The sequence below is a fragment of the Rhinolophus sinicus genome, linkage group LG01 (assembly GCF_036562045.2).
Source record: "Rhinolophus sinicus isolate RSC01 linkage group LG01, ASM3656204v1, whole genome shotgun sequence".
NCBI classification, from domain to species: domain Eukaryota; kingdom Metazoa; phylum Chordata; class Mammalia; order Chiroptera; family Rhinolophidae; genus Rhinolophus; species Rhinolophus sinicus.
In genome coordinates, this window is record NC_133751.1 from 108441280 (window position 1) to 108455214 (window position 13935).

General features: G+C 43.3%; 1 protein-coding gene and 1 long non-coding RNA gene across 10 annotated transcripts in view; one reads left to right on the top strand and one right to left on the bottom strand.

The window, feature by feature from the left end:
- The window catches only part of IQSEC1 (IQ motif and Sec7 domain ArfGEF 1), a 489184-nt gene that overhangs the window by 160621 nt on the left and 314628 nt on the right, over window positions 1-13935 (top strand). The gene's annotated exons all lie outside the window — the stretch shown is intronic.
- LOC141572071 (uncharacterized) lies at window positions 611-5088 on the bottom strand. Its single transcript, XR_012497114.1, has 4 exons — window positions 4971-5088; window positions 4189-4234; window positions 3566-3626; window positions 611-3282 (listed from the first exon to the last, which is right to left on the bottom strand). It is a non-coding gene; the product is annotated as an uncharacterized LOC141572071 (long non-coding RNA).

The window sequence follows — 13935 nt, forward strand, 5'->3', positions numbered from 1 at the left end:
TACTTTCTGAAAAATGTAACTGTCCCTGACCTTCTTCAGATATAGAAGGCCTGTCTTCCCCACCGCCCTAAAGGATTTAAAGCATTCCAGGAGGGGGAAGGTGTGGGCTGCTCTCTATGGTCACTAAGACTAAGCTAAGAGGCAGGAGACACAGCCCATCTCCTCACACTTCACCAGGGACGAAAGGGACTTTGGGGGACTTGCTATCTATTTCTAGTCTAGAGCTGCAGAGGCCTGATCACCTTTCAGAAGCCAAAGGAAGCAAACGATAAGGGCTGAACTAACTCCTTCCTTTCCCTAAGCACAAGCCCTGAGTGACCCAAAACCCATGGCCCCAACACAGCACACAGAAAATACATCATTGTTATTGGGGAAATATTTATTGGGGAAAATCAGTATTCTCCACAAGAGAGATTCATTCGGCGGTGGGAAAATGTTTTCCCTGGAAATTCTGGACAGTGGTTTTGCATCTAAATAGTTGAGACACACGTGTGAAAGCACTGTCTTCAACAGCGGTGAGAGCAGCCTGAGGGCCCTGTTGAGCTTCACACCTGCAGGTGGGGCCTGGTTGGGCCGCAGTCTCCCTGTGGGGCCCTGGTTGGGGGTGCTTCTGACATAAGAGCTGCTCTTTAAATACCACAACTTTCTTGGGTTGTCTGTCCTTTTCTTTGATTCGTCTAATACTTGTAGAACTCTGGCCAGCAGAGACAGCCTCTTGTTAGCATCATGTTTTATTTGCCACTTTACAGCAGGGAGCCCTGGAGTTGAAAGGAGGCCCCTGGATGGGCCCTGCCTGGGCTCATACTTGTGACTCCGCCGAGCTTTCCCAGGCTTCACTGGGGAGGGAAGGGGCTCTTCAGGGAAGGGGATGACTGTTATGTGCCGATGCCCCAGTTCCTCCTGTAGGACCTTCCCAGTGCGTGTCTTCACTTTCTGACCTTTGTTGTCCCAGTGAAGACAGCTCAGCCTGGATCAGAGCCTCCGCTCTGTGCAGATGATATGGGGATGCCCTTTTGCTGGGAATTTTCTTGCTTTTTCATGCACCGTATGCTCCCAGGATTAAGGCATTGAAAACAGCCCATCATTTTGTTCCTGGAAGGTATTTGAGGAGGAGACTGCCCCTTCTGTGGCAGGGTCTGGGCAGACTTGCTCCCAAGCATCTCCTCTAATGCCATGTCCTGAAGACAAATGCTCTGCTGTCCAGGTGGGGATGTTACCAAGCCTGGATTGCCTCCGCCAAGCTCTCTGGTTCAGGGCATTGAGGGCTCACTCTGTGTTTAGTGTGTGGGAAAAGATTCCTCTGACACCACCTGAAGATGTGCTTACGGAGCCGAGGCTGGTGCCGCTGCTCCAGTCTGACTCCTTGGGCCTCCACACAAACGTGCAGCACGTGGGAAGCTCTCATGTCCACGCTGAACACATGCTCAGCATAAGGCAGGGAGGCTGTGTAAGTCAAGCCATCGGAGGCAAGGGACATGTCAGTGCGTTGGCCTTGGGCCTGGTGATGCTCCCTGTTCTCTATTTCAGACAGTAACTCATGAGAGTTGCTCCTTAGAGTCTGACGATTGAGGATCTTGGAGAACTGGTATTTTTGCTGGGGGACTTTGAGTGCCACAGGGTGACTGACTCAGGGCCCCCTGTCCTTCCTGGCCCACATGCGAGGTGGCAGGGAGAGGACGAGCCAGGACAGAGGCTGAGTATGCTGCGGTCATGTCGTCTCCATGAAGACATGGACAGAGGCCTCTAAGGGGCATGAAGCCCCCAGATTTGAACTCCACCTCAGAACTAAGGCTTATTGAGGAAGTAAGGTTGGAATTCAACAAGGAATGGGACAAGCGACCTTCAGATCTAGAGACTTCAGTGGATGCAAGGACCTGGGAGGGAAGGTCCCCCAACTTCCTCATATGAAAATTGTTACTGTGGGCATCCAACATCTCTTGTGGACTGCCGCGAGGGACGGAAAGCTCCTGGCAGGTACTCAGGAAGGCGTCCCCTGCCACTGACGGTGGCAAACTTCTCTGTTCTGTTATGCTGTGGGGATTCACAGAACAAGCAGATGTCTTGTCCTGCTTGATGTAGTGCATCTACTTGATGCACTCCGTGATGTAGTGCATGGCTGGGTGTCATGTCCTGCACTACGCACAGGTCCAGGTGGCAGACCCGCCTGGATTTCCTCAAACTCGTTGCTCGATTGTAGTTTCCAGACATTTTCAAGTTGTCTCTGACATAGACTCTGCCCTGACATTATTGTATTTTCTCCCACCAGACTCAGCCTATGACTTTCCAGGTCTTCCTCAGCGTCAGGCACCAGGTGTTTATCTGAGGAGCCTCTGAGTCACTCAATACATAATCTTTTTCGCCATTCTCTGGGAGTGGGGACTGGAGGTGGTCCTGGGGCAGGGTTTGAGTGAGAGGTAAGGGCTAGGATTGGGGCAGGATTTCAGGGGAGGGTTGAGGCTGGTCTGCAGGCAACAATGGAGGAAAGGGCTGAAAGTGTGTTGGGTACACTTTGTATGTGGGGGGATTTGGAGTTCTATTGAAAGTAAAGACTGAGGGATAGTCGCCCAGGACGTGGACAGCAGAGGGCGAGGACTTGCTGGACAAAGTCCAGAAGGGCTATCGGGAAATGCTGTCTCTGCATCAGGCTTCCATGGGATGGAAATTGATTTAGAGTGAGTCACAGTGAAATTGTAGCCGGGTGGTGGTGGGTATACAGCATTAGTTGTATCACATGACAAGCCAATGAACCAGTGGGATTCCTTGTCTGGGACAAATATGGTAAGGGGTTGATATCTTGGCAAGGGGAGGGGTTAAGAAAGATGGTGTTCAGAGTCAGAGGGCCTCTGCTTGGAGAAGAGGATCTGCTCTTGGAGTGCCATATGGTGGGGTGACAGGGGTTTGGATGGGAAATAGCCCACTGGGAATGCAGATTCCAAGGGAGGAAAAGGCTTTTGACCTGGTGTTGAGGGTGGAGGAAAGTCAGACAAGGGGGTCATTGGATTAGCAAAGAGAACTGGGGGTGACAGCGGGAAAAGGCTCAGGCAGAGGGGCTGGTATTGGTTCTCCTGGAGGTACTCCTGAGAAGGCAGCAGCCAAGAGAAGGATGACTCAATCACATAATCTGTGGAAGCCAAAGTGGACACTGAGGCAGCAGCATCTTCCCGGGCCTCAGGGAATGGTAGACAATTGACCTCAGCATTTACATTATTGCTCACCTGACAGAAGGGGTCTGGACGTAATCGCTGATGAAATCCCGTGGTATCATGACGCCGGTGCAGGGGGCTGCAAGAGACAGGCAGTACAGAGCTACAGCCAGGACCACAACAGGGAGGAGGCCCTAATGGCCCTGTGGGGGTGGGGCCACCTGAAAGAAGCCTGCTGCCCTTCACATTGCTCCACATCCCTGACTTCACAATACACCCAATAGCACTCACCCCGGGCCTTCATGCCCACCCCCGTTCCTATGGCTACTCCATCCCAAGACTATGGAAGGCTGCACTGAGCACCTGGAATTGCACACAACATGCTAAAGAGGGATCACCGAAGGGGAGGGAAGACTACTCACCATTTGTGCATAGAAATCATCTGTGTTTTCTCCTCTTCTGCCCTCTGGTAATGCCTCCAACCTAGGAAGACAGGAGAGTGAGTTATGTGGGTAGAAGCACAGGTAGTATACAGGAGTCCCTCTATGGGAAACCATTGTGATACTAGATTGTGACGCCGCAAGAATCAATCCATGAAGTGAAATGGTCCATGTGAGTACGAACAAGGTTCCCATGTGTCTGTTGCTTCATTTGTAAATTACTTTCACATACATTATCTCATTTGATGCTCAAAACCAGTCTGTGAAGCAGAGAGGTCAGTGGTTACATCAGAGAGGAATCTCATCATCCCAGAGGTCAAAGTACTTAAAGTCCAGAGACAGAAGTTCTGAGTCTCCACATCTATTGCGCAATGTCCCCTGCTCAGGTCCATCACTGCTCATGCCCAGGGAGGGCAGAGCAGGGGATCAGAGAAGTGACTCAGGGTCTCACTGCCTTCCCAGGAGCCTCTCCTCTGACAGCTCTGTTTTCAGACAGGGACTGTATCTAGCAACTAATGGCCTCAGAGGTCATGGACCAGGGACTTCTTGGAAAGGACAGAAGGGGCAACCCTTGGAGAGCGCAGGTGAAAGAGGCAGAACCTTACCTTTCCATGCCCCACCTTTCCTTCTTCTCTTGGCTCTGCCCCGGTGCTGAGAAGAAGAAAATCATTTCTGTCACTTGTCTCCATAGGAAACTTAGACATTCATGATCCCAGAATAACATGACTGTATTTTAATTACTAGAACTTTGTGTTCCTTCCTTTGATCCATTTTTAGGGGTTCAAAATGTATTCAATTTTCCCTTCTTTGAAAAACTCAAGGAAGGTTTTGTCTATGAGGTCCACACTTGGTATTCTCAGTCAGAAATCCTCTGCTCAAGGAGGGCAGAGAATCTGAGGCCAACAGTCGCATCGCTGCTCCCTCAGTTAGGACCCTGTAACCTGGGCAGAGCTCAGGCTCCAGCCTCTGCTCAGAGGCTCTCAGAGGCTCAGCACTGCCCTCCTGATCAGCCCAACACAGAGGAAGGCTCTGTGGAGTGATGCCTGACATGGGAATATGACTCCTGATGAAGTGCTGGGGAACACGCTTCTCCTGCAGAGATCCCAAACTCTCTGAATAACCCAAGCCAGGGCCAGGAGATCAATGTTTGGGGTTTCATCCTGGAATCAGTCCTCTACCACACGCACATGGTCTGTGAGCTACCAAGGAAACAGTCCCCACTGAACCTAAGCCCGGTCCTGCCTATTCTCCTACAAGGCTGTTCTATTTTCTCAGACTCCCCACCTCAGGTGTTACTCTGAGGCAGCCATGCTAATTTTCAAAGGTGGGAGTAGAAATGGGCACAACCCTAAACAAAAACCTGTTGGGGTTCCTCGGGGTTCCTTACCTTTGGGATGTTTTTGGTTTCCTGGACGGGTGGTAAAGATGGAATCTCCACCAGGTAGCACAGGAACAGAAGGAGAAAACACAAACCACACAGGCAAGTGAGGAGAACCTGTAATGACACAGAGCCTAAGCTCACACAAATTTCAATAAGGCTATTCAGAAATAAGAACACATTCCATTGAGTAAATTCCATTATCTAAATTGCCAATCTGCCTGAGGCAACTGAACTGTGAGAGTGCAGACTCTTGACTTTATTGCCAGGCCTGCCTCCCAGACCATTGAAGAGTCACAAAGGGTTGTGACACAGCCCCTCCCTACCCACCAGACCAGCAGATCCCTCCACCCCTCTTGGGCCTCTCGGTTCCTCTGCCTTCTGCGGGCATCCTATTTTCCAATGCATCTTTCGTCATATAGTTACCTTAAGGAAAGTTTCCTTCTGCTTGTTCCACTTGTAACCCAGATAATACCTGGATTCCCCTTTACTGTGTGGAGACCTTGACTCGGGACTAACCACGTCCACGACCTTGATAGTCTGAAATCTGCCTGGAATGTTTGCTTGTTCACAGACATTTACACGCAGGATCATATACTCATACGTCCTCAAACCATCCTTCCTACAGAATGTTTTGCCTTATATGACCCCAGGTGTATATAGAACTTAAAGTTCTTTTATACTTAGTTTTCTGAATGTTGAATAGCAAATTTTAGTTTTTGTTTCAGTTAGCCTTTACTCTGTTCAATCAGAGGGGCTGACTGAAATAATTAAAATGAATCATTCATTATTCAACATTCACAAAGCTGAACTCAGCATAAAATAAATGCAAATAATTAAACCTTCAAATGGTCTTGGGGGTAAGACTGTAGTAGTTACTTCTGTGAAGTTAGTGAAGCTTAAACTGCACAAACACTTTTGGGACATGCTACACACACATACCTTGTCACATACCAATTCAGTATTTTAAAAATTGAGTATCTTCTCTTTTTATTTCAATCTTTTATTTTTTTGTTTGGACCCCACTCCTTCTTACTGTAAAATACTGACAGCCCCTGACGTCTACATTAATTCCCTAACAGCTGTAGGAATCCCTATCTTTGTCAGTTCAGGCTGCTATAATATAATGAAGATACCTTAGACCAAGGGGCTTAAATAACAAACATTTATTTCCAACAGTTCTGAAGGCTGGGAAGTCCAAGATCAAGGCACCAGCAGATCAGCGTTTGGTGAGACCCACTTTTTGGTTCATAGACAGCTTTCTTCTCCCCACCACCTCACGTGGTAAAAAACAAAACAAAACAAAACAAAACAAAACAAAAGGGTGAGGGAGCTCTCTGAGTCTCTTTTCTTTTCTATGGGCACTAATCCCAGTCATGAGCGCTCCACCCTCATGACCTAATGACTTCCCAAAAGCCCCATCTCCTAAGAGCATCACATTGGGTTTGGGGTTTCAACAAATGAATTTGGGAGGGAATCCAAACATTCAGTCCATAATAGTCCCCAAAGGTTGACATAGGTGACAGTGTGCTGGGCTATTGATCTTAGCTTCTGGTGGCAGGGTGAGAGCTAGGACTGTCAAATCCTTAGGGTAGATCTAGTCTTGAGCGGAGACGCCTGATTTTTCTTATGGACCCTGTAAATAGAATCTTTTCCTAAGAGACCTCATACAAATACAATAAAGTGATAGGAATTGTAAGAGAAGTAGGAATAAGAACACAGTGCAAACAGAAAAAGGAACAATTCTTTTGCCAACATAGAGAGGGTAGAGGGAGCAGGAAAAACTTCAGACGTGTTGCCACTGAGATGGACCTTTTGAGGTTGTCTTCCGCTTTCCCTTCTTCCTCCTCCTCATATTCCTCTTATTCTTTCTTTAGACCTTATTTTTTAGAGCATTTTAGCTTCATAGAAAAATTTAGTGAGAAGTACACAGTTCTCATATGCCCCCGACTCTCACCAACACACATACACACATAAATTCATATCAAGTGTCTTCTCTAAACCATAAATCAATTAACAACAACAACAAAACTGAACAACATATAATCACATGGAGGCTAAATAATATGCTATTAAACAATGAATTAGATGACAATGAAATCAAGGAAGAAATTAAAAGCTGCCTTGAGGCAAACGAAAACACAAGGACCCACAATCTATGAGTCACAGCAAAAGCAGACCTGGGAGGGAAATTCATAGCAATGCAGGCCTACCTCAAGAAACAAAAAAAATCTCAAATAAACAATCTATACCAGAGGGAACTGGAAAAAGAACAGCAAACAAAGCCAAAAGTGAGTACAAGGAAGGACATAATAAAGATTAGAGTGGGGGAAAAAAAGGCTAAAAAAACAATACAAAAGTCAATGAAACCAAAAGCTTCTTCTTTGAAAAGATAAACAAAATTGATAAACCTATAACCAGGTTCATTAAGAAAAAAAGAGACAGCACCCAAATAAAGTCAGAAATGAAAGAGGAGCAGTGACAATGGACGTGACAGAAATACAAAAGATTTTAAGAAAATACTATGAGGTATTATACACCAACAAATTGGACAATCTGGGGTGGGGGATGGATAAATTCCTAGAAGTCTACAATATTCCAAGGCTAAATCAAGAAGAAACAGAAAATCTGAACTACTACTAATAAAATTGAATCAACAATCAACAAGCTCCCAACAAACAGAAGTCCTGGACCAGATGGCTTCAGAGATGAATTATACCAAACAGTCAAAAAAAGATTTATTTTTCTCAAACTATTACAATACATTCAAGAGAAAGGAAGGCCCCCAACCTAATTCTACGAGGCCACCATTACCGTGATTCCAAAACAAGACAAAGACATTATAGAAAAAAGAAAACTAGAGGCTGTTATCCCTGATAAACATAGATGCAAAAATTCTCAAGAAAATATTAGCAAACTTAATTCAGCAACACATTAAAAAGATCATACACCACGATCAAGTCGGATTTATTTTTGATATGCAAAGTTGGTTCAATATCTGCAAATCAATTAACATGCTACACCACATAAATAAAATGAAAAAGAAAAATCATATAGTCATATAAATAGATGCAGAAAAAGCATTTGGCAAAATCCAGCATCCATTTATAATAAAAACCCTCAGCAAAGAGGGAATACAGGGAATGCATCTGAACATAATAATATCTTGCCATATGTGGGAAACCAACAGCTAACATCATACTCAATGGGGAAAAGCTAAAACCACTCCCCTTAAGATCAGGAACAAGACAAGGTTGCCCACTTTCTCCACTTCTATTCAGCATAGTGCTGGAAGTTCTAGCCACAGCAATCAGACAAGAAAAAATAAATAAATAAAAGGTATCCAAATGGGAAAGGAAGAAGTAAAAAATGGGCAAAGTGATTTCTCTCTAGACCCAAATGATCCCAGCTGCTGCCTTTTGGCCATTTCAGCCTCACAGACACCAAGGAACTGCTTTTGCCAGGAGAAGCTGCCTTGAGAATTTGTGTATGCTATTTTCCCCCAGGCGAAACATTTGCAAGATTATATGTATTCATTTTCCACAAATGAAATGACTCATTTTTGACCATTTTGCAAATGTAGGGCTTTGCTCCTTGTTCTCCAGGAGATTGTGTCAGCTTTTCAGTTCATTCTGAGGGAGGCTCCAGGGGCCCCCAACTTTAAATTGTCTAATGATTTATTGAGGGGAGGACTGGGAAGAGGAGAGGTTTGCAGAGTTTGGATTTTGAAAAGAATGAAGAGCTGTGTGGAGGGCCCAAAAAGAGTGCTGATACAGTATTCAAGATCCAAGGACTTTCTGCAGGGTAAAAACATTTTACTTTTTTCCTGGCTCTTTCAACCCCTTGAAATGAACTCATGTTCACTAATAAGAATCAGTACCATTTAATGAGCATTCACTATGGGTCGGGGCCTCAGCTTATCTGCACAAACAACTCCACCCCTTCAAGAGAGTTATTATGAACCTTATTTATTCAGCTCTGGGAAACTGAGGCCGAGAAATACTAAACAGCTTCCCTAGGATAACACAGCTTTCAGGTACAGAGCTGGGATGTCACACACCAAAGCCTTTCTAGTCAGAATTGCCTATTTTAAAAGAACAGATTCCCAGACCCCATCTTTATGTCTGACTCAGTAGGTCTAGGGTGGGGCCTAGGCATCTGAATTTTCAACAACTTCCCATGTGATTCTGACAGGCAGCCTGAGCATACGGACTCTCCGAGTAGGCCAGTAGCCAACGTCAGGCTAGGCCCACTTCACAAGTGTGAGCTGATCGATCCTCACAAAAACATTAAACGAAGTGGTTCCCCATTGGTTGACCCCCCCTATATAGGGTTCTGAAATGTTAACAGGACTTTTCCAAAGGCACCAGTGAAGAGCACAGGGCTGAAAGCAACCTGTGAAACCCCAGGACTATTTTATTTGGGGATTGTGGAAGTTGCTTCTTGGGAAGGTGGGCTCAGTTACAAATGTTATCTTAATTGGAACCAAGACATGTAAGTGAAAGAAATTAGTCAAAATTAATCCATTTTCCTGTGAACATCTCCCCTCACTCCACACCAAGGCAAGATAGCCTTTGTAATTAACTGGGCCTTTTCCCCAAAAACCTCAAATGAGAATGTGCAATTTATTTTGTGCACAAGGAGGTATAAAAATAGCCAAAGGTGGCAGACGAAGCTGGGATTGTTAGCTATGCGAAGTAAAAAGAGCTGAACTGTCTGCTTCTGAGATGGAATTGGAGCTGGCTCCAAATCAGAGACATGGGCTGAGGCCTTCTCCTACAGCCATGTCTGGCGGTGCTGGGCCAAGGGATGAGTGAGTGGCCTTGGGAGGTGAGAAAACATTTCTTAGCACTGTGGAATGGAAAGAGTAGAGGCACTAAGGTCAGACAATCCTGAATTCAAATCCTTTCTCCTTGTCTTACCCTCTGTGTTATCTTGGACCAGATGCTGAACTCTCCAAGCCTCAGATCTCACACTTATTCAGCATTCTTTATTGAGCACCTACTGTATGCATGTCTTTGGGCTAATCACTAAGGGCATGAAGACCAATAAGATACATGAATATAACTCCCACAATGAAATGGGAGCACATATCTCAGCCTCATAGACAATAGACCTATTAAATGAGGCTGTAGATGGGACAGTGTGTGACACATAGTAGCCTTCAATTACTATCCACTTCCTTCTCCTTTCCTTTCTTCTCCCTCCACCACAGTCTCTGGAGACTCACCTCCTTGGAATTCTGAGGGAGGGTTAGAGGCAAACCCATGTTTGCTTGAGCAGGAAATGCTAGACCCAGGTTGGGGCTAGCAAAATGGAATATGCCATTTTGACTCTCTTCCATTCTCCCTTCTGTCCCCTGGGATTCTGTTTAGAGTTTTGTGGTCCTTTCAGTCTTTCAGAACTTGTCTTTTACTTTCCATCTTCTTGGCTCTTTGTGCTGCATCCTGAGCAATTTCCTCAGGATGGTCTTTCAGTTCACTAATACTGCTTTCAGTTGTGTCAAGTCTGCTGTGTGGCTCCATCCATTGTGGGCTGAGGCTCTTGGATGGGGTCCATATGTGCCCAGCCTGATTCTGGAGGCACCACTGCTTTTTTTCCATGGGAAATAGATAGGTCTTATAGAAGCCAGTTCAAGTCAATGAGCAAAGAACCCCTCTGCCTGGATATTTTAGAAAAATCCTCTGATGACTGTCTAGAAGATGGGCCAGAGATACTTGGGGGTATCAAGGCAATGCCAGCCTCATAGAATGAATTAAGAAGTGCTGTTACTCTTACATTTTTTTCAATTAGTTTGAAAGAGATTAGTGTTAGTTTTCTAAATGTTTGGTAGAATTCACCAGTGAAGCCATGTGTCCGAAGCATTTTTATTTTTATTTTTTTTGTCCAGAGGTTTTCTTTATTACTGATTCAATCTCCTTACTAGTTATGAGTCTATTACAATATTCTGTTTCTTTGTTATTAGTCTTGGTGGGTTTTGTATTTCTAGAAATTTATCCATTTTATCTAGGCTATCCCATTTGTTAGAGTATGGTTGTTCATAGTACTCTTAATATTTTTTTCTTTCTGTAGAGTCAGTAGTAATGTCCCCACTTTCATTTCTGATTTTAATAATTTGAATCTTCTGTGTTTTTCTTAGTCAATCGAGCAATGGTTTGTCAATTTTGTTAATCTTTTCGAAGAACCAACTTTTGGTTTTGTTGAGTTTTTTCTACTGTTTTTCTATTCTCTGTTTTAGCTCTTCTCTAATCTTTATTCTTTCTCTCCTTCTGCTAGCTTTGGATTTAGTTTGTTCTTTTTCTAGTTCCTTAAGTTGCATAAAGTTAAGTTGTTTATTTGAGATCTTGTTTTTTAATGTAAGAGTTTGATTCGAGGTCTTTCTTATTTTCTTTTTAATTTATTGGGGTGACAATTGTTAGTAAAGTTACATAGATTTCAGGTGTACAATTCTGTATTACATCATCTACAAATCCCATTGTGTGTTCACCACCCAGAGTCAGTTCTCCTTCCATCACCATATATTTGATCCCCCTTACCCTCATCTCCCACCCCTCACCCCCCTTACCCTCTGGTAACCACCAAACTATTGTCTGTGTCTATGAGTTTCTGTTTCTCATTTGTTTGTCTTGTTCTTTTGTTGCTTTTGGTTTATATACCACATATCAGTGAAATCACATGGTTCTCTGCTTTTTCTGTCTGACTTATTTCGCTTACCATTATACTCTTAAGATCCATCCATGGTGTCACAAATGTTCCTATATCATCTTTTCTTACCACCGAATAGTATTCCATTGTGTATATATACCACAACTTCTTCATCCATTCATCTATCGAAGGACATTTTGGTTGTTTCCATGTCTTGGCCACCGTAAACAAAGCTGCAATGAACATTGGAGCACACGTGTCTTTATGTATAAATGTTTTCATGTTTATACATAAAGCACACGTGTCTTTATGTATAAATGTTCAGATTTTTGGGTAGCTACCCAGGAGAGGGATTGCTGGGTCATATGGCAATTCTATTCGTAATTCTTTGAGGAACCTCCACACTGTCTTCCATAACGGCAGCAGCAGTCTGCATTCCCACCAACAGTGTATGAGGGTTCCTTTTTCTCCACAGCCTCTCCAACGCTTGTTACTATTTGTCTTGTTGATGATAGCCATTCTGACTGGGGTGAGGTGATATCTCATTGTGGTTTTGATTTGCATTTCTCTGATGATTAGTGATGTTGAGCATTTTTTCATATGTCTATTTGCCATTTGTATGTCCTCTTTGGAGAAATGTCTCTTCAAGTCCTCTGCCCATTTTTCAATTGGGTTGTTTGTTTTTTTGTTGTTGAGTTGCATGAGTTCCTTGTATATTCTGGATATTAGCCCCTTATCGGAGGCACTATTTGCAAAAATCTTCTCCCATTCAGTTGGTGGCCTCTTTATTTTGTCAATGGTTTCTTTTGCTGTGCAGAAGCTTTTAAGTTTCATACAGTCCCATTCGCTTATTTTAGCTTTTACTTCCATTGCCTTTGGAGTCAAGTTCATAAAATGCTCTTTGAACCCAAGGTCCATAAGTTTAGTACCTATGTTTTCTTCTATGCAGTTTATTGTGTCAGGTCTTATGCTTAAGTCTTTGATCCATTTTGAATTAACTTTGGTACATGGTGACAAATAGCAGTCCAGTTTCATTCTTTTGCACGTGGCTATCCAATTCTCCCAGCACCATTTATTGAAGAGGCTGTCTTTGCTCCATTGTATGTTTTTAGCTTCTTTGTCAAAAATTATCTGTCCATATTTATGTGGTTTTATTTCTGGGTTCTCAATTCTATTCCATTGGTCTATGTGTCTGTTTTTCTGCCAATACCATGCTGTTTTGATTATTGTAGCCCTGTAGTACAAGCCAAAGTCAGGAAGTGTGATACCTCCATTATTGTTCTTTTTCTTAAGATTGCTTTGGCTATTCGGGGTCTTTTGTGGTTCCAAACAAATCTGATGATTTTTTGTTCTATTTCTTTAAAATATGCCATTGGGATTTTGATGGGGATTGCATTGAATCTGTATATTGCTTTGGGTAATATGGCCATTTTAACTATGTTGATTCTTCCAATCCATGAGCACGGAATGTCTTTCCATTTCTTTGTGTCTTCTTCAATTTCTTTCAAAAATGTCTTATAGTTTTCAGCATATAGGTCTTTCACATCCTTGGTTAAGTTTATTCCTAGGTATTTTATTCTTTTTGCTGCAATTGCAAAAGGAATTGTTTTTGTATTTCTTTTTCTGAGATTTCATTGTTAGTATATAGGAAGGCAATGGACTTTTGTACGTTGATTTTGTAGCCAGCAACTTTACTGTATTCGTTGATTGTTTCTAATAGCTTTTTGGTGGAGTCTTTAGGGTTTTCTATATATAGCATGTCATCTGCAAAGAGTGATAATTTAACTTCTTCATTCCCAATTTGGATGCCTTTTATTTCTTTCTCTTGCCTGATTGCTCTGGCAAGGACTTCCAACACTATGTTGAAAAGCAGAGGTGATAGGGGACAGCCCTGTCGTGTTCCTGAACGTAGAGCAAAGGGCTTCAGTTTTTCTCCATTAATTATGAGATTAGCAGAGGGCTTGTCATATATGGCCTTTATTATGTTAAGGTATTTTCCTTCTATACCCATTTTATTAAGTGTTTTAATCATAAATGGATGTTGTATCTTGTCAAATGCTTTTTCTGCATCAATTGATATAATCATATGATTTTTGTCCTTTATTTTGTTTATGTGATGTATCACATTGATGGATTTGCGATGTTGAACCATCCTTGTGCCCCGGGGATGAACCCCACTTGGTCGTGATGAATAATCTTTTTAATGCATTGTTGTATTCGATTTGCTAGAATTTTATTTAGGATTTTTGCATCGGTATTCATCAGAGATATTGGTCTGTAGTTTTCTTTTTATGTGCTGTCCTTACCAGGTTTTGGTATCAGGGTAATG